Source organism: Nerophis lumbriciformis, linkage group LG10, assembly GCF_033978685.3.
Source record: "Nerophis lumbriciformis linkage group LG10, RoL_Nlum_v2.1, whole genome shotgun sequence".
NCBI lineage: Eukaryota > Metazoa > Chordata > Actinopteri > Syngnathiformes > Syngnathidae > Nerophis > Nerophis lumbriciformis.
In genome coordinates this window covers 50097879-50119190 of record NC_084557.2, presented here as the reverse complement: position 1 = coordinate 50119190, position 21312 = coordinate 50097879, and the positions used below count along the sequence as shown (strand labels likewise).

At 42.8% G+C, this 21312-nt stretch overlaps 1 protein-coding gene across 4 annotated transcripts in view; it reads right to left on the bottom strand.

Moving 5' to 3' along the window:
* Window positions 1-21312, bottom strand: part of megf11 (multiple EGF-like-domains 11) — a 559910-nt gene that overhangs the window by 62140 nt on the left and 476458 nt on the right. The gene's annotated exons all lie outside the window — the stretch shown is intronic.

Here is a 21312-nt window from a genome sequence, read left to right as displayed (position 1 = left end):
TTTTCTCAAACACCGAGTCAAATCGGGCTCTGTTATTTTCCGTTTTTTCGACAGTTTTCCGTACCTTGGAGACATCGTGCCTCGTCGGTGTGTTGTCGGAGGGTGTAACAACACCAACAGGATTCAAGTTGCACCAGTGGCCCAAAGATGCCAAAGTGGCAAGAAATTGGACATTTGTTCCGCACACTTTACCGACGAAAGCTATGCTACGACAGAGATGGCAAGAATGTGTGGATATCCTGCGACACTCAAAGCAGATGCATTTCCAACCATAAAGTCAAAGAAATCTGCCGCCAGACCCCCATTGAATCTGCCGGAGTGTGTGAGCATTTCAGGGACAAAGGACCTCGGTAGCACGGCAAGCGATGGCGGCAGTTTGTTCCCGCAGACGAGCGAGCTAAACCCCCTGGATGTCTTGGCTCACATCGACCCTAGCTTCCCTGGCCTGCTGACATCAACTCCAAAACTGGACGGATCAGCTTTCAGGAAAAGAGCGCGGATGAGGGTATGTCTACAGAATATATTAATTGATGAAAATTGGGCTGTCTGCACTCCCAAAGTGCATGTTGTTGCCAAATGTATTTCATATGCTGTAAACCTAGTTCATAGTTGTTAGTTTCCTTCTAGTTGCACCAGTGGCCCAAAGATGCGAAAGTGGCAAGAAATTAGACGTTTGTTCCGCACACTTTACCGACGAAAGCTATGCTACGACAGAGATGGCAAGAATGTGTGGATATCCTGCGACACTCAAAGCAGATGCATTTCCAACCATAAAGTCAAAGAAATCCGCCGCCAGACCCCCATTGAATCTGCCGGAGTGTGTGAGCAATTCAGGGACAAAGGGCCTCGGTAGCACGGCAAGCAATGGCGACAGTTTGTTCCCGCAGACGAGCGAGCTAAACCCCCTGGATGTCTTGGCTCACACCGTCCCTTATGCCACCGAAGGTGATCAAGAGAAGAATATCGACCCTAGCTTCCCTGGCCTGCTGACATCAACTCCAAAACTGGACAGATCAGCTTTCAGGAAAAGAGCGCGGATGAGGGTATGTCTACAGAATATATTAATTGATGAAAATTGGGCTGTCTGCACTCTCAAAGTGCATGTTGTTGCCAAATGTATTTCATATGCTGTAAACCTAGTTCATAGTTGTTAGTTTCCTTTAATGCCAAACAAACACATACCAATCGTTGGTTAGAAGGCGATCGCCGAATTCGTCCTCGCTTTCTCCCGTGTCGCTGGCTGTCGTGTGGTTTTCGTCGGTTTCGCTTGCATACGGTTCAAACCGATATGGCTCAATAGCTTCAGTTTCTTCTTCAATTTGGTTTTCGCTACCTGCCTCCACACTACAACCATCCGTTTCAATACATGCGTAATCTGTTGAATCGCTTAAGCCGCTGAAATCAGAGTCTGAATCCGAGCTAATGTCGCTATAGCTTGCTGTTCTATGCGCCATGTTTGTTTGTGTTGGCTTCACTATGTGACGTCACAGGAAAATGGACGGGTGTATATAACGATGGTTAAAATCAGGCACTTTGAAGCTTTTTTTAGGGATATTGCGTGATGGGTAACATTTTGAAAAAAACTTCGAAAAATAAAAAAAGCCACTGGGAACTGATTTTTAATGGTTTTAACCCTTCTGAAATTGTGATAATGTTCCCCTTTAACATTAAACTACAAAAGGGGTACAAACAAAAGGCGCGCTCAAGGCGGAGATAAACTTGGCTAAGAAACAAAAAGTACCACAAGGGCAACAATATGGACAATAAACAAAAACTTAAACTATGGCATGGATTTCAGAGAAATCATCAGGTAACGTGGGTGTCAAGGGTAGCAAGGGTAGTAGAAGTCAATGTCGCCAGACAGACTAACTGAAAAGGACAGGCTTAAATACTAGTGACATGATTGATGACAGGTGTGTGAGTCCGAACGTGAAAACAGGTGCAACTAATGGGTTGACATGTTAACAAAGCAAGGGAGTGAAAACAGGAACTAAAAAGAGTCCAAAAATCAAACAGAACATATAAACCCTGTTTCCATATAAGTTGGGAAATTGTGTTAGATGTAAATATAAACGGAATACAATGATTTGCAAATCCTTTTCAACCCATATTCAGTTGAATATGCTACAAAGACAACATATTTGATGTTCAAACTCATAAACTTTATTTTTTTTTTGCAAATAATAATTAACTTAGAATTTCATGGCTGCAACACGTGACAAAGTAGTTGGGAAAGGGCATGTTCACCACTGTGTTACATGGCCTTTCCTTTTAACAATACTCAGTAAAGGTTTGGGAACTGAGGAGACACATTTTTGAAGCTTCTCAGGTGGAATTCTTTCCCATTCTTGCTTGATGTACAGCTTAAGTTGTTCAACAGTCCGGGGGTCTCCGTTGTGCTATTTTAGGCTTCATAATGCGCCACACATTTTCAATGGGAGACAGGTCTGGACTACAGGCAGGCCAGTCTAGTACCCGCACTCTTTTACTATGAAGCCACGTTGATGTAACACGTGGCTTGGCATTGTCTTGCTGAAATAAGCAGGGGCGTCCATGGTAACGTTGCTTGGATGGCAACATATGTTGCTCCAAAAGCTGTATGTACCTTTCAGCATTAATGGTGCCTTCACAGATGTGTAAGTTACCCATATATTGGGCACTAATACACCCCCATACCATCACACATGCTGCCTTTTACACTTTCACCCTACAACAATCCGGATGGTTCTTTACCTCTTTGGTCCGGAGGACACGACGTCCACAGTTTCCAAAAAGATTTTGAAATGTGGACTTGTCAGACCACAGAACACTTTTCCACTTTGCATCAGTCCATCTTAGATGAGCTCAGGCCCAGCGAAGCCGACGGCGTTTTTGGGTGTTGTTGATAAACGGTTTTCGCCTTGCATCGGAGAGTTTTAACTTGCACTTACAGATGTAGCGACCAACTGTAGTTACTGACAGTGGGTTTCTGAAGTGTTCCTGAGCCCATGTGGTGATATCCTTTACACACTGATGTCGCTTGTTGATGCAGTACAGCCTGAGGGATGGAAGGTCACGGGCTTAGCTGCTTACGTGCAGTGATTTCTCCAGATTCTCTGAACCCTTTGATGATATTACGGACCGTAGATGGTGAAATCCCTAAATTCCTTGCAATAGCTGGTTGAGAAAGGTTTTTCTTAAACTGTTCAACAATTTTGCTTAAGCATTTGTTGACAAAGTGGTGACCCTCGCCTCATCCTTGTTTGTGAATGACTGAGCATTTCATGGAATCTACTTTTATACCCAATCATGGCACCCACCTGTTCCCAATTAGCCTGCACACCTGTGGGATGTTCCAAATAAGTGTTTGATGAGCATTCCTCAACTTTATCAGTATTTATTGCCACCTTTCCCAACTTCTTTGTCACATGTTGCTGGCATCAAATTCTAAAGTTAATGCTTATTTGCAAAAAAAAAAAATGTTTATCAGTTTGAACATCAAATATGTTGTCTTTGTAGCATATTCAACTGAATATGGGTTGAAAAGGATTTGCAAATCATTGTATTCCGTTTATATTTACATCTAACACAATTTCCCAACTCATATGGAAACGGGGTTTGTAACTTAAACAAAACATGATCACCGACATGACCGCAACAGTTTTAATGAAAACAATTACAATGGCAGAAGTTAACCGCTCCATCTGACTGGGATTTCAACCCTTGTACCCGATTTCAGCGTGCAAGTGCCATCACTCATTGAGCTATCCCGCCACTTTTTAATGTGCACTATTGCTTTAAGATTTTCAAAAGGTAATATCACATACTTTCCAACCTTGAGACCTCCGATTTGTCGGGGTGGGGCGGGAGCGTGGTTGGGGGCATGGCTAAGAGGGGAGGAGTATATTTACAGCTAGAATTCACCAAGTCAAGTATTTCATATATATATATATATATATATATATAAATGAAATACTTGAATTTCAGTGTTCATTTATTTACACACATACACACACATAACACTCATCTACTCATTGTTGAGTTAAGGGTTGAATTGTCCATCCTTGTTCTATTCTCTGTCACTATTTTTCCAACCATGCTGAACACCCTTTCGCAGGTACCCAGAAACGTTTCGAGTACCACCAAAAAAACTGAATCTCTGAAGACAGTATAAAAATCTGTGTTAAAGGTGTACAAATACTGTTTGTATAATAAGCATGTTATTGTTTACAAATGAGGGTTAAGAGTTCAGTACTAAAAAAAGAAAAAGAAGAATGTGGCTTAAGTACAGTTTTTTAATTGAGCTGCTGCATTTTTTGGTTGGGTTGTTTATTTATTTTGAGTAACTTCTACATTTCTAAAAGGGGAGGAATGTAATAGAGTGATCTATGTTTGTCTGTTGCCATCTCCTGGTGAATGTTGGCTATAGCGTACTGGGGTTACTTTTTGGTTGGCCAACGATTTATGTGGTGTTGCGCACCTGACGTCAAGTGTGCGAGTCTGTTCTGAAGTCTACAGTAAAGAGACGTACTTCATCACCTCGCCTGGTTATTGCCTCCAACTCAATATATTACAACAACATTGCTGTTTACGGCAGACGAACTGCTTTACGGTAGAATAAAACGTGACTGCTGTTGTTGTGTGTTGTTACCGCGCTGGGAGGACGTTAATGAAACTGCCTAACAATAAACTCGCCCTCCATCATTCTACAGTTATAACGTGTTTGGGCAGGCACGCTGTTTATATTGTGGGAAAGCGGACGTGAATACAGGCTGTTGACACATCTCTCAGGTCCGCACGGAACTGGAGGGGGCGTGGCTTCCAGCTCCGCCTGAATTTCGGGAGATTTTCGGGAGAAAATTTGTCCCGGGAGGTTTTCGGGAGAGGCGCTGAATTTCGGGAATTTCGGCAAGTATGTAATATCATAGGGAACAAGCAGAAACTGCATTGAAAACATGTTAAGAGGGAACTCTATAAATCAATCAATCAATCAATCAATGTTTATTTATATAGCCCTAAATCACAAGTGTCTCAAAGGGCTGCAAACACATTTCTGCAGATGCTCCATTTTAAAATGCTCTCAGGAGGCCATCAGATATTTCTCAACTGTCTTTTAAGAAAGTGAATTTACACCCATAGGAAATATTGATCATTGCTGTCGGACAAACCCATTAGACGGAGCTTGTTGTTTCGCCTTGTCTCTTTACACGCTGCTGCAATTGATGTTTACACGCTGGTGCCTGCAAATTCACTTCCAATCAGCGAGCTCATCACTTGAGAGCAGTTTCAGACCGGCCCGGCCGTGTTTAGAAAAAAAACCCAGAGGTGGCACTCAGAGAGTGATGAGTACAGTGTGCATGCCTCATGCCTCCCGCTGTGTGCGGGCTGGGGAGGGCAGGCTGAAAGGGGTGAAGGAGGTTGCTGCCGCCGGATGGAGGGTGAGGCTCTGATTGAATGACAGGCCACTGAAGTGCTGCCCCTCAGCCGGCTAACAACACTTATTGCAAGGTCTCACAAAGGTCAATAATGTGTTTGTTAATGAGCCACTCTGCTTTATGGGTTGGGAGGGCACTGCCCAGCTAGATCCAGCACAAGAATGCATACTTGCCAACCCTCCCGGATTTTCCGGGAGACTCCCGAAATTCAGCGCCTCTCCTGAAAACCTCCCGGGACAAATTTTCTCCCGAAAATCTCCCGAAATTCAGGCGGACCTGAGTGACGTGTTGACAGCCTGTTTTCACGTCTGCTTTCCCACAATATAAACAGCGTGCCTGCCCAATCACGTTATAACTGTAGAATGATGGAGGGCGAGTTCTTGGTTTCTTATGTGGGTTTATTGTTAGGCAGTTTCATTAACGTCCTCCAAGCGCGGTAACAACACACAACAACAGCAGTCAAGTTTTCGTCCCCCGTAAAGCAGTTGGTCTGCCGTAAACAGCAATGTTGTGACACTTTTAAACAGGACAATACTGCCATCTACTGTACATGCATATGTGACCCACCCATAATGTGTCACATTTTTGTGTTGATTTACTTATTTTATTTTGTGATTTGAATTCGTTTTTGGAGCTGTCATTACACATTTATCAGTATTCACATTGGTCAGTAGGGGGCAGTAGGGCGTTTCTTCCCAATTGAATGCTATCACCTGCAGACCGGAAGTGTCTTGTCATTCTGATGAGAGCGACCAGTCTGTGAACAATTGAAACGTCCTGTGTGCTTTTTCCTCCTGTATAACAGGTTAGTTTTGGTGAATCAACTCACTGAATAATATCCATGTGATCTTTATAAGTTTAAGTACACATTCTGATGGTGGAGCCTAACTCTAAAGTGTTTGTGAGTTGTAGTTTGTATTTGTGAATGAATCCAGTGCACAGCTGCAGTAATCAATACAAAAAGGCGACGTGAGTGCGCAATGTTTGTATAGGAACTTCTGATCCTAATTCAGACTCCCAAATTAGAGCTCCCGTTTTCTTATTGATTTTATAATGTATATTTGTATAATGTGTGTGTTCTGTAATAGTGACAGAGAATACAACAAGGATGGACAATTCAACCCTTAACTCAAGAATGAGTAGATGAGTGTTATGTGTGTGTATATGTGTAAATAAATGAACACTGAAATTCAAGTATTTATTTTATTTATATATATATATATATATATATATATATATATATATATATATATATATATATATATATATATATATATATACATATATATCTTAACCACGCCCCCAACCACGGCCCACCCCCGACCACGCCCCCCGCCCCCCACCTCCCAAAATCGGAGGTCTCACGGTTGGCAAGTATACAAGAATGTCTATTTAATACATAGCAGCGATTCAATTGTGGAAACGTCAATGAACTAGAACATGGTTCTTAACCTGGGTTCATACTTGCCAACCTTGAGACCTCCGATTTCGGGAAGTGGTCTGGGGGGCGTGGTTGGGTGCGTGGTTAAGAGGGGGAGGAGTATATTTACAGCTAGAATTCACCAAGTCAAATATTTCATATATATATATATATATATATATATATATATATATATATATATATATATATATATATATATATAAGAAATACTTGACTTTCAGTGAATTCTAGCTATATATATATATATATATATATATATATATATATATATATATATACTGTATATATATATATATATATAAATAAGAGAAATACTTGTATTTCAGTGTTTATTTATTTACACATATACACACACATAACACTCATCTACTCATTGTTGAGTTAAGGGTTGAATTGTCCATCCTTGTTCTATTCTCTGTCACTATTTTTCTAACCATGCTGAACACCCTCTCTGATGATGCATTCTGCTTCGTCTCCTTGTTGTGTGCGCAGTTGTGCACTGCACTCTCTAAAAGCCCAAAGTGTGGCGCATTATTAGTAAGCGTGTTAAAATTGTTTTATATGACCACCGTCAGTGTAACCTGTGTGGCTGTTGACCAAGTATGCCTTGCTGTCACGTACGTGTGCAAGCAGAAGATGTGTATTGTACAACAAGTGTTGGGCCGGCACGCTGTTAATACAGATTGTAGAGGGTGCCAAATGTTGTACCATCATGGCACGCCCTTATTATAGCCATAAAGGTGAAAATCGGTGAATATTAATCACGAGAGTTTTCTGCGAGAGGCACTGAAATCCGGAAGTCTTACGGGAAAATTGGGGGTTTCAGCAAGTAAGCTGCTGAGCCGCATCAGAGTGATCAAAGAGCCGCATGCGGCTCCGGAGCCGCGGGTTGCCGACCCCTGCCCTAGATGTTATTGTCACATATGCACGTACAGTAGATGGCAGTATTGTCCTGTTTAAGAGTGTCACAACATTGCTGTTTACGGCAGACAAACTGCTTTATGGTAGACAAAAACGTGACTGCTGTTGTTGTGTGTTGTTACCGCGCTGGGAGGACGTTAATGAAACTGCCTAACAATAAACCCACATAAGAAACCAAGAAGTCGCCCTCCATCATTCTACAGTTATAACGTGATTGGGCAGGCACGCTGTTTATATTGTGGGAAAGCGGACGTGAGAACAGGCTGTCGACACGTCACTCAGGTCGGCATGGAGCTGGAGGGGGCGTGGCCTCCAGCTCCGCCTGAATTTCGGGAGAAAATTTGTCCCGGGAGGTTTTCGGGAGAGGCGCTGAATTTCGGGAGTCTCCCGGAAAATCAAGTATGCCTGGGTTCGATCGAACCAGTCGGCTTCAGGGGTTCGGCAGAGCCTACGCCGCTGAGGTCAAGACAAACCCGACTCATCGTGTAAATAAAAACTTCTCCCTATCAGCGTAATACCCCCAAACAATGTACCTTTGCGTGGGATGAAAAGAGCACAGCTCTCTCAGCACATTCTACAGAGTCACTATAGAGAGCCTGTTGACCAACTGCATCTCTGTCTGGACTGGAGCCTGCAATGCCTCAGACTGGAAGTCTCTGCAGAGAGTGGTGAGGACGGCGGAAATTTTATCTGGACTCCTCTTCCTCCTATCCAGGAGATCACAAAAAGCCGCTGCCTGACCAGGGCTCAGAAAATCTGTCGAGACTCCTCCCACCCCCACCAAGGACTGTTTTCACTGCTGGACTCTAGAAAGAGGTTCCGCAGCCTCCGTGGCAGAACCTCCAGGTTCTGTAACAGCTTCTTACCTCAGGCCGTAAGACTCTTGAACGCATCATAATTATCCCCTCAATTACCCCCAAAAATGGATGAACTCGCTGGAATATAAAGACGATATAACATACATCCATAAACGTGGATGCATATGCAAAAGTGCAATATATTTATCTGTACAGTAATCTATTTATTGCTTTTTTATCCTGCACTACCATGAGCTAATGCAATGACATTTGGTTCTTATCTGTACTGTAAAGTTCAAATTTGAATGACAATAAAAGGAAGTCTAATCTAACTAACTAATTTTCCATCTGATTTGCAGGTGTGTAATTTGTTGTGAGTTTATGCACTGTGTTGGTTTTGTTCTTTGAGCAAGGTGATGTTCATGCACGCTTCATTTTGTGCACCAGTAAAAAAACATTTACGGTATTTTTCGGGCTATAAGTCTCAGTTTTTTTCATACTTTGGCCGGGCTCCAGTGCGATTTATATATGTTTTTTTTCCTTCTTTATTATGCGTTTTCGGCAGGTGCGACTTATACTCCGGTGCAGGCCCGGCCCTAACCAATCTGGCGCCCTAGGCAAGATTTTAGGTGGCGCCCCCCCACATCGGCAGTGAAGTGTATATACTCACAAGAAACCGAATAGCTTTGTCTTTGACCTTTTTTTTTTTTTACTTACAACTATACCTAATATATAAAGGGGTGGAAAAGTGACTATTACCTGCAGGGCAAACATTAGCTAACCAGAAGGCAATAACAACGTAAACAAAAAACACCTGCTTAAAAGATCTAATACAAATGTCCCTGAGGAATGTAAGGTGAGTACTGTAATTACCTAACGTTACATTATTATTTTCCATAACAATTTAGCCCCCTCCACAATATTAACCCGACGTTAAAACAGAACTAGCTATTTATTGATTAGCAATTGCCGAATCATGTAACATTAGCTTAATGCTAAAAAGCCAGGTTACTATCACATTCTGTAACAGACAAATCATTTCATGTAAGCTAACGTTACCTACCTGCTAACTCTGTCTTTTCTCGTTTCTACTCCTCTTCTTTTCTCTTTTTTCTTCCCTGGGCACCTGACAGTTTTGACCGTTTTGACATCTTGTGTTGATTTTTTGATGTGGTGACGTCCAAAAAGAGTCATGATACGGGAAGGGAGGGGGCGCACCGTGCGGGGGGGGGGGGGGGGTATGGGGGGGGCGTAATGTTGTAACAAATAATATTTCTATTAAATAGGCTTTACTTTGCATTTTAATTAACGTGGGATTATTTTTTGTATTTAGAAATAATAATACCAACTTTTTTTTTTTTTTTTTTTTCTCCAACATTTGTGGCACTGGCGTGGCGCCCCCTGATGGACGGCGCCCTTAGCATTTGCCTATACGGCCTATGCCACGGGCCGGCCCTGCTCCGGTGCGACTTATACTCCGAAAAATACGGTAGCTTTGTCTTGAATTTGAAAAAAAAAAAACATTTTATTTTTCACTAAAGAAAAACCTCCAACAAGGTTAAGAACCACTGAACTAGAGTGATTTCCTTAGGGCGGGGGTCAGCAACCCCCCCCCCCCCCTCAGTGCCTCCCTAGTGGCTCCCTGGAGCATTTTTAAAAAAGGATTGAAAATGTAAAAAGATGGGGGAAAAATATAAAAAATGTTTTTTGTTTGAGGGCAAACACGACACAAACCTTCCCAGTTGTTAGAACTACCACAGTTTAATATGTTTGTGTGTATGCTTCACTGATGACACTATTTGGTGAACATCCTTTTGTCCTACTAATTTCGGCGGTTCTTGAACTCACCATAGTGTGGACTGTGACGCAACAGTTTGTTTACATGTAACATTTTCCACTCCTCTGTCTCATTTTGTCCACCAAACGTTTTATGCTGTGCGTGAATGCACAAAGGTGAGCTTTGTTGATGTTATTGACCTGTTGGAGTGCTGATCAGGCATATTTGGCCACTGCATGACTGCAAGCTAATCAATGCTAACATGCTATTTAGGCTAGCTGTATGTACAAATTGAATCATTATGACTCGCTTGTAGCTATATTTGAGCTCATTTAATATCCTTTACTTTTATCCATCCATCCATCCATCTTCTTCCGCTTATCAGAGGTCGGGTCGCGGGGGCAGCAGCCTAAGCAGGGAAGCCCAGACTTCCCTCTCCCCGGCCACTTCGTCCAGCTCTTCCTGTGGGACCCCGAGGCGTTCCCAGGCCAGCCGGGAGACATAGTCTTCCCAACGTGTCCTGGGTCTTCCCCGTGGCCTCCTACCGGTCGGACGTGCCCTAAACACCTCCCTAGAGAGGCGTTCGGGTGGCATCCTGACCAGATGCCCGAACCACCTCATCTGGCTCCTCTCCATGTGGAGGAGCAGTGGCTTTACTTTGAGATCCCCCCGGATGACAGAGCTTCTCACCCTATCTCTAAGGGAGAGACCCGCCACCCGGCGGAGGAAACTCATTTCAGCCGCTTGTACCCGTGATCTTGTCCTTTCGGTCATAACCCAAAGCTCATGACCATAGGTGAGGATGGGAACGTAGATCGACCGGTAAATTGAGAGCTTTGCCTTCCGGCTCAGCTCCTTCTTCACCACAACGGATCGATACAGCGTCCGCATTACTGAAGACGCCGCACCGATCCGCCTGTCGATCTCACGATCCACTCTTCCCTCACTCGTGAACAAGACTCCGAGGTACTTGAACTCCTCCACTTGGGGCAAGATCTCCTCCCCAAACCGGAGATGGCACTCCACCCTTTTCCGGGCGAGAACCATGGACTCGGACTTGGAGGTGCTGATTCTCATCCCAGTCGCTTCACACTCGGCTGCGAACCGATCCAGTGAGAGCTGAAGATCCTGGCCAGATGAAGGCATCAGGACCACATCATCTGCAAAAAGCAGAGACCTAATCCTGCAGCCACCAAACCAGATCCCCTCAACGCCTTGACTGCGCCTAGAAATTCTGTCCATAAAAGTTATGACCAGAATCGCTGACAAAGGGCAGCCTTACTTTTATCTTCTTTGTCAACAGTTTAGTTTTGCATGTCTCATGACACATTATCTGTATGTAATATTGGCTGCATTTCAGATAGTTGTTTATGTGCTATGTTGTTCCAGACCACAGCAAACGTTACCCAGCTTGCAAAGATTGTAATAAATCTATTAAAAGAAGACTGCAGTTTCCTTTAACTTGGACACACACATTTATACCTTTGGCCATTAAACGCCAGTAGTTTCCAGGAGTTATCTCACCTTCTGAGTAGCCTCTGATGTACTAATGCTTTCTAATGTGTAGACTAAATATTACATTTCAACATTTCTGTCAACGAAGATTTGTTTCAGCCAGTCATTTTGATAGTAGGCTATTATAGTTATTAAAGACACTTGACGTCATCTGTTGCTTTCTTTATAAGACTTATATACGGCTTTTCATTTTATGCGGCTCCAGACGGATTCGTTTTTTGTATTTTTGGTCCAGAATGGCTCTTTCAACGTTTCAGCGTGGAATTTACCCTGGTAAATTAAATACCCCCCAGCATTTTCACCAAAAACTACCTGGTAAATAAAGATCCATCGGAACTATTTTAGTTCTTAGTAGCGAGGTGGGACTTTTGAACGTTCCTAAGGAACTTTAGAAGGGCAGGCTTTGCTGTCCAACGCTGGGGAACTCGTACAACTTTCTATTTGAAATTTCAGCCACCATGGGAGTAAGACAACGTGTTCATTTCTTATTTATTGTGTTTTTTTTATTACAACATTCTACGGAGAGAAAGAAGAATGAAAGGAACTCTTGCAGGAACTTTTGTGGGACATCTGTGTGCTGAAGAACGCCGATCAGTGGAACAAATCTTGCATTGTTGTTACTCAGCCGTGGTGTTTAAACTAGTTTGCAGTTTAATGCTGTTTATTCATGTTTACAAACTGATACGCAAAGCTACAAGAAATGGACAGACTCTTTTAAAGATATTTACAGAGGAATATAAAGTATTCAGCCATACTTTGAAGCGGAAACCTAAACTTGAACTGTTCCCCGGGACTCAGACCTTGTTGCATTATATATATATATCTATCAATCAATCAATGTTTATTTATATAGCCCTAAATCCCAAGTGTCTCAAAGGGTTGCACAAGCCACGACGACGTCCTCGGTTCAGAGCCCACAAAAGGGCAAGGAAAAACTCACAACCCAGTGGGATGTCAATGTGAATGACTATGAGAAACCTTGGAGAGGACCGCAGATGTGGGTGACCACCCCCCTAGTGGAGACCGGATGCAATGGACGTCGAGTGGGTCTGACATAATATTGTGAAAGTCCAGTCCATAGTGGATCTAACATAATAGTGAGAGTCTAGTCCATAGTGGATCTAACATAATAGTGAGAGTTCAGTCCATAGTGGATCTAACATAATAGTGTGAGTCCAGTCCATAGTGGATCTAACATAATAGTGAGAGTCCAGTCCATAGTGGATCTAACATAATAGTGTGAGAGTCCAGTCCATAGTGGCTCTAACATAATAGTGAGAGTCCAGTTCATAGTGGATCTAACATAATAGTGTGAGAGTCCAGTCCATAGTGGATCTAGCAAAATATTGTGAAAGTCCAGTCCATAGTGGATCTAACATAATAGTGAGAGTCCAGTCCATAGTGGATTTAACATAATAGTGTGAGAGTCCAGTCCATAGTGGATATAACATAATAGTGAGAGTCCAGTCCATAGTGGATCTAACATATTAGTGAGAGTCCAGTCCATAGTGGATCTAACATAATATTGTAAGAGTACAGTCCATAGTGGATCTAACATAATAGTGTGGGAGTCCAGTCCATAGTGGATCTAACATAATAGTGTGAGAGTCCAGTCTATAGTGGATCTAACATAATAGTGAGAGTCCAGTCCATAGTGGATCTAACATAATATTGTGAGAGTCCAGTCCATAGTGGATCTAACATAACAGTGAGAGTCTAGTCCATAGTGGATCTAACATAATAGTGAGAGTCCAGTCCATAGTGGATCTAACATAATAGTGTGAGAGTCCAGTCCATAGTGGATCTAACATAATAGTGTAAGAGTCCAGTCCATAGTGGATCTAACATAACAGTGAGAGTCTAGTCCATAGTGGATCTAACATAATAGTGAGAGTCCAGTCCATTGTGGATCTAACATAATAGTGTGAGAGTCCAGTCCATAGTGGATCTAACATAATAGTGTGAGAGTCCAGTCCATAGTGGATCCAACATAATAGTGAGAGTCCAGTCCATAGTGGCTCTAACATAATAGTGAGAGTCCAGTTCATAGTGGATCTAACATAATAGTGTGAGAGTCCAGTCCATAGTGGATTTAACATAATAGTGTGAGAGTCCAGTCCATAGTGGATCTAACATAATAGTGAGAGTCCAGTCCATAGTGGATCTAACATAATAGTGAGAGTCCAGTCCATAGTGGATATAACATAATAGTGAGAAAGTCCAGTCCATAGTGGATCCAACATATTAGTGAGAGTCAAGTCCATAGTGGATCTAACATAATATTGTAAGAGTACAGTCCATAGTGGATCTAACATAATAGTGAGTGTCCAGTCCATAGTGGATCTAACATAATAGTGAGAGTACAGTCCATAGTGGATCTAACATAATAGTGAGAGTCCAGTCCATAGTGGCTCTAACATAATAGTGAGAGTCCAGTTCATAGTGGATCTAACATAATAGTGTGAGAGTCCAGTCCATAGTGGATTTAACATAATAGTGTGAGAGTCCAGTCCATAGTGGATCTAACATAATAGTGAGAGTCCAGTCCATAGTGGATCTAACATAATAGTGAGAGTCCAGTCCATAGTGGATCCAACATAATAGTGAGAGTCCAGTCCATAGTGGAATTAACATAATAGTGAGAAAGTCCAGTCCATAGTGGATCTAACATATTAGTGAGAGTCCAGTTCATAGTGGATCTAACATAATAGTGAGAGTCCAGTCCATAGTGGATCTAACATAATAGTGTGAGAGTCCAGTCCATAGTGGATCTAACATAATAGTGTGAGAGTCCAGTCCATAGTGGATCTAACATAATAGTGTGAGAGTCCAGTCTATAGTGGATATAACATAATAGTGTGAGAGTCCAGTCCATAGTGGATCTAACATAACAGTGAGAGTCTAGTCCATAGTGGATCTAACATAATAGTGAGAGTCCAGTCCATAGTGGATCTAACATAATAGTGTGAGAGTCCAGTCCATAGTGGATCTAACATAATAGTGTAAGAGTCCAGTCCATAGTGGATCTAACATAACAGTGAGAGTCTAGTCCATAGTGGATCTAACATAATAGTGAGAGTCCAGTCCATTGTGGTTCTAACATAATAGTGTGAGAGTCCAGTCCATAGTGGATCTAACATAATAGTGTGAGAGTCCAGTCCATAGTGGATCCAACATAATAGTGAGAGTCCAGTCCATAGTGGCTCTAACATAATAGTGAGAGTCCAGTCCATAGTGGATCTAACATAATAGTGAGAGTCCAGTCTATAGTGGAGCCAGCAGGAGACCATCCCGAGCGGAGAGGGGTCAGCAGCGCAGAGATATCTAGAGATATATATCAATCATCAATCAATCAATCAATGTTTACTTATATAGCCCTAAATCATGAGTTAGTTTTATGCTAACAAGCTATGTTTCCAACAGAGTTTGCCACCAAGAAGCTCTACTGTGCACTTCATCCATCTTTTACATACACACTGAACTTGGTACTTGTCCAACACAATAGCCAGACATCACCACTTGAGAGGCACTCTTCTTTTTTCCCCCGACACAACCTTGAGTTGTCTCCACTCAAAAACTCAACCACTGTCTGTGCTAACAAAATAAAGGTTTCAAAAAAAGGACCTTACATGAGCAGTCATTGGTACATTTATGGGACACAATTGTTATGCTTGTACTTAAATTACTGGTAATAAATTGTCCAATGAATGTATTGCACCAATACATTTTTGCATTTAATTAACAAACATTTAGTTTTCAGTTTAAACAAAGAAGTCGCTGGTGCTAAAAAAGCTTGTGTTTCATCTTATGTTTCTGGTATATAATGTGGTTACGGCATGGCTCTGTTGGTAGCGTGGCCGTGCCAGCAACCTGAGGGTTCCTGGTTCAACCCCCAGCTTCTACCACCCTAGTCACATCTGTTGTGTCCTTGAGCAAGACACTTCACCCTTGCTCCTGATGGGTGGTGGTTAGCGCCTTGCATGGCAGCTCCCGCCATCAGTGTGTGAGAATGGGTGAATGTGGAAATAGTGTCAAAGCACTTTGAGTACCTTGAAGGTAGAAAAGAACTATACAAGTATAACACATTTACCATTTATAAAGATTGTACAGTTATTTTTTGTTTACACCAATTAAAGGTTCATAGCTTTAGAAACTATTTTTAAGTTCTTGTCATAACGGGGGGGTCGCAGCTTACTGCGAGGTTTGTTCTCCCAGGAAGCAATCGGACTACTCCGGACAAGGCGTGAAGGTAGGAACATATTTAATTATCTTCTCTCAAAAAGGTACAAAAAACGGAAAACAACGCTGATCGCACTTGGAGTTAAAGTAAACAACTAGCATAAGCTATGGCATAGCAAGAAACAAACATGAAACTGTGGCATGAACAGAGCAATGACGCCAGGACGACTAAGTGGCAAAGACAGGCTTAAATAATAGTCTCTTGATTAGAGCAGGTGCGTGTCCTGATCACATGAGGCAGGTGAAACTAATCAGTCGCCATGGAAACTAAAACAAACAAGGATGTACAAAAACAGTGTCACATGGGGGTCGCAGCTTGCTGCGGGGTTGTTCTTCCAACGCAAGAACGGCTCCGGACGACAGCGTAAAGGTAGGAAGTGATTTGTTTCTCAACAAAAAACAGAAAACAAGCAAAAGAAAAGCGTGCCGAACGCACGGGAAGCTAAGGCTAAACTTAGCACAGGCAAAAGACAGGGAACTCAAAAACTTACGTGACAATTTGCATGGAGCAAACACAACGAAGGCAGAATGAGTGACAAACAAAGGTAGGCTTAAATAGAGTCTCTGATGAGCAACAGGTGTGGCGTGCAAGGCAGGTGAAAATCAAGTAACCATGGTGACGAAACAAACTCACAGGTGCACGAGTAACAACAAAAGGAGTCCAAAACTAACCAAACATAACCAAACAAAACATGATCCGTACCACGGATCATGACAGAACCCCCTCCTCAAGGGCAGATTCTAGATGTCCATATAGAAAACACACAAAAAAACCCAAAAAACAAGCAGGGTCAAAAGTCACGGGAGGGCGGAGGGAGGACTTGGTGGTGGGTCGCCAGGCCAAGTGTCCCCGAATCCATCGAGGCACAGTCAAGTGGCGGCGGCGAGTGGAACGCCGCTGCAGCAGGCGAGGCGGGCGCCCAGGGAATGGCCACATTCGTGGCCGACTGGGAGGTGGACGCACTTGGCGAGGCGGACGACCAGGGAGCGGCCACATCCGTGGCCGACTGGGAGGTGGGCGCACTTGGCGAGGCGGACGACCAGGGAGCGGCCACATCCGTGGTCGACGGGGAGGTGGGCGCGTTGGCGCCGTCATGGCAGGCTTGGACGCAGCAGCAGACGAGTCAGGCGTGGACGCAGCAGCAGACGAGTCAGGCGTGGACGCAGCAGCAGACGAGTCAGGCGTGGACGCAGGTGCAGGCGGCGAAGCTTTGCGTGGTGCGGACGCAGGCGGCGAAGCTTGGCGTGGTGCGGACGCGGGCGGCGAAGCTTGGCGTGGTGCGGACACGGGCGGCGAAGCTTGGCGTGGTGCGGACACGGGCGGCGAAGCTTGGCGTGGTGCGGGCACGGGCGGTGAAGCTTGGCGTGGTGCGGGCACGGGCGGCGAAGCTTGGCGAAGCTTGGCGTGGTGCAGGCGGCGAAGCAAAACTTGGCGTGGTGCACAAGTAACAACAAAAGGAGTCCAAAACTAACCAAACATAACCAAACAAAACATGATCCGGACCACGGATCATGACAAACAGGAACTATGGAGTCTTAAAACTAACAGAATATAACAAGAACATGATCCAGACCACAGATCATGACAGTTTTATTTTAAAGGTTTTTTTTTTGGTAAGAACCAGCACTACAATGAGCTAATGCAACAAAATGTTGTTGTTATCTGTACTGTAAAGTTCACATTTGAATGACAATAAAGGAAGTCTAAATCTCGAAGTCTCTAATTTATAAATGGTAATGGTGGATTATTCTCAGGTGTTAAAACAACAACAATGCACACCGAACCGAATTGAAAACCGTGACTAGATCCTAACCGTGGATTTTGGGAATCGTTCCACCCTTAGTTGGACTGGATTACAAGAATTGAAAAGGAAGGAAACAAAGGTATAATTAAAAATACAAATAACTAAATTAAAGATGTCAATGGATATTGTCATTCATCCAAGATGAAATACAAATAATATCAAGATAATACCTAGATAAGAAATAATAAATGTTAAAAGTATATTCAAACACACCTTTAATGAACTGATCACTGGAAACTTGAGCGTTCTTCGACTCTGCTTGCTCCCTTGGACTGTCGGGCGTGCCACTTTCCTGGTCGTCTTTAGTAATATTTTGACATCTTTGACTCTCACACTATTATGTTAGATCCACTATGGACTGGACTCTCACACTATTATGTTAGATCCACTATGGACTGGACTCTCACTATTATGTTAGATCCACAATGGACTGGACTCTCACACTATTATGTTAGATCCACTATGGACTGGACTCTCACTATTATGTTAGATCCACTATGGACTGGACTCTCACACTATTATGTTAGATCTACTATGGACTGGACTCACACTATTATGTTAGATCCACTATGGACTGGACTCTCACTATTTTGTTAGATCCACTATGGACTGGACTCTCACACTATTATGTTAGATCCACTATGGACTGGACTCTCACACTATTATGTTAGATCCACAATGGACTGGACTCTCACACTATTATGTTAGATCCACTATGGACTGGACTCTCACACTATTATGTTAGATCCACTATGGACTGGACTCTCACTATTATGTTAGATCTACTATGGACTGGACTCTCACACTATTATGTTAGATCCACTATGGACTGGACTCTCACTATTTTGTTAGATCCACTATGGACTGGACTCTCACACTATTATGTTAGATCCACTATGAACTGGACTCTCACTATTATGTTAGATCCACTATGGACTGGACTCTCACTATTATGTTAGATCCACAATGGACTGGACTCTTACTATTATGTTAGATCCACAATGGACTGAACTCTCACACTATTATGTTAGATCCACTATGGACTGGACTCTCACACTATTATGTTAGATCCACTATGGACTGGACTCTCACACTATTATGTTAGATCCACTGTGGACTGGACTCTCACTATTATGTTAGATCCACTATGGACTGGACTCTCACTATTATGTTAGATCCACAATGGACTGGACTCTCACTATTATGTTAGATCCACTATGGACTGGACTCTCATTATTATGATAGATCCACTATGGACTGGTCTCTCACACTATTATGTTAGATCCACTATGGACTGGTCTCTCACACTATTATGTTAGATCCACTATGGACTGGACTCTCACTATTTTGTTAGATCCACTATGGACTGGACTTTCACACAATTATGTTAGATCCACTATGGACTGGACTCTCACTATTATGTTAGATCCACTATGGACTGGACTCTCACACTATTATGTTAGATCCACTATGGACTGGACTCTCACTATTATGTTAGATCCACTATGGACTGGACTCTCACTATTATGTTAGATCCACTATGGACTGGACTCTCACACTATTATGTTAGATCCACTATGGACTGGACTCTCACACTATTATATTAGATCCACTATGGACTGGACTCTCACTATTATGTTAGATCCACTATGGACTGGACTCTCACTATTATGTTAGATCCACTATGGACTGGACTCTCACTATTTTGTTAGATCCACTATGGACTGGACTCTCACACTATTATGTTAGATCCACTATGGACTGGAGTCTCTCACTATTATGTTAGATCCACTATGGACTGGACTCTCACACTATTATGTTAGATCCACTATGGACTGGACTCTCACTATTATGTTAGATCCACTATGGACTGGACTCACACTATTATGTTAGATCCACTATGGACTGGACTCTCACTATTTTGTTAGATCCACTGTGGACTGGACTCTCACACTATTATGTTAGATCCACTATGGACTGGACTCTCACACTATTATGTTAGATCCACTATGGACTGGACTCTCACACTATTATGTTAGATCCACTATGGACTGGACTCTCACACTATTATGTTAGATCCACTATGGACTGGACTCTCACTATTATGTTAGATCCACTATGGACTGGACTCTCACTATTATGTTAGATCCACTATGGACTGGACTCTCACTATTATGTTAGATCCACTATGGACTGGACTCTCACTATTATGTTAGACCCACTATGGACTGGACTCTCACACTATTATGTTAGATCCACTATGGACTGGACAAACACTATTATGTTAGATCCACTATGGACTGGACTCTCACACTATTATGTTAGATCCACTATGGATTGGACTCTCACACTATTAACTAGATCCACTCGACATCCATTGCACCGGTCGCCAGGTGTCGGGGGGTTACCCACATCTGCGGTCCCCTCCAAGGTTTCTCATTGTATCCCATTGGGTTGAGTTTTTTCTTGCCCTGATGTAGGATCTGAGCTGAAGATGTCGTTGGGGCTTGTGCAGCCCTTTGAGACACTTGTAATTAAGGGCTATATAAATAAACTTTGATTGATTGATTAACAAGAGACGCTCGCTGGCGCATTATTCATGCTGTCAGGTGAATACAACCTATTGTGGTGTAAAAAAAAAAATATATATAGCTGTTAAGACGCAAACGAGCGACACATTTATCAATGTGAACAATAGTCTAAGAATAGAATAGCTGTTGTTAGCATTGGGCCATTGTGTGGCAAACAATGACTGTAATGTGACCTCGACCAGCACAATATCAGTTGTTAGAATGGAATCACCCTCATTAGCATTCCATTCAGGTGCATGTATGGCACAAGGGGGAACCTGAAACCTAAAAATGTCCTGTTGTTAAAGGCTCGAATGTAGAATGTCTTAGAAATGGTGGAAATAACCGAATTATATGTGGGTGGTGTTGCAGACCACCCTCTCTGTTTAGTAGGGGTGTACCGTATTTTCCGCACTATAAGGCGCACCGGATTATTAGCCGCACCTTCAATGAATGGCATATTTCATAACTTTGTCCACCAATAAGCCGCCCCGGACTATAAGCCGCGCCTACGCTGCGCTAAAGGGAATGTCAAAAAAACAGTCAGATAGGTCAGTCAAACTTTAATAATATATTAAAAACCAGCGTTCTAACAACTCTGTTCACTCCCAAAATGTACGCAAATGTGCAATCACAAACATAGTAAAATTCAAAATAGCGCAGAGCAATAGCAACATAATGTTGCTCGAACGTTAATGTCACAACACACAAAATAAACATAGCGCTCACTTTCTGAAGTTATTCTTCATTCGTAAATCCTTCGTCTTCGGTGTCCGAAGTGAAAAGTTGGGCAAATTTACGATCCACTGGCAGATGTTGGCGTCGTCTGGCGC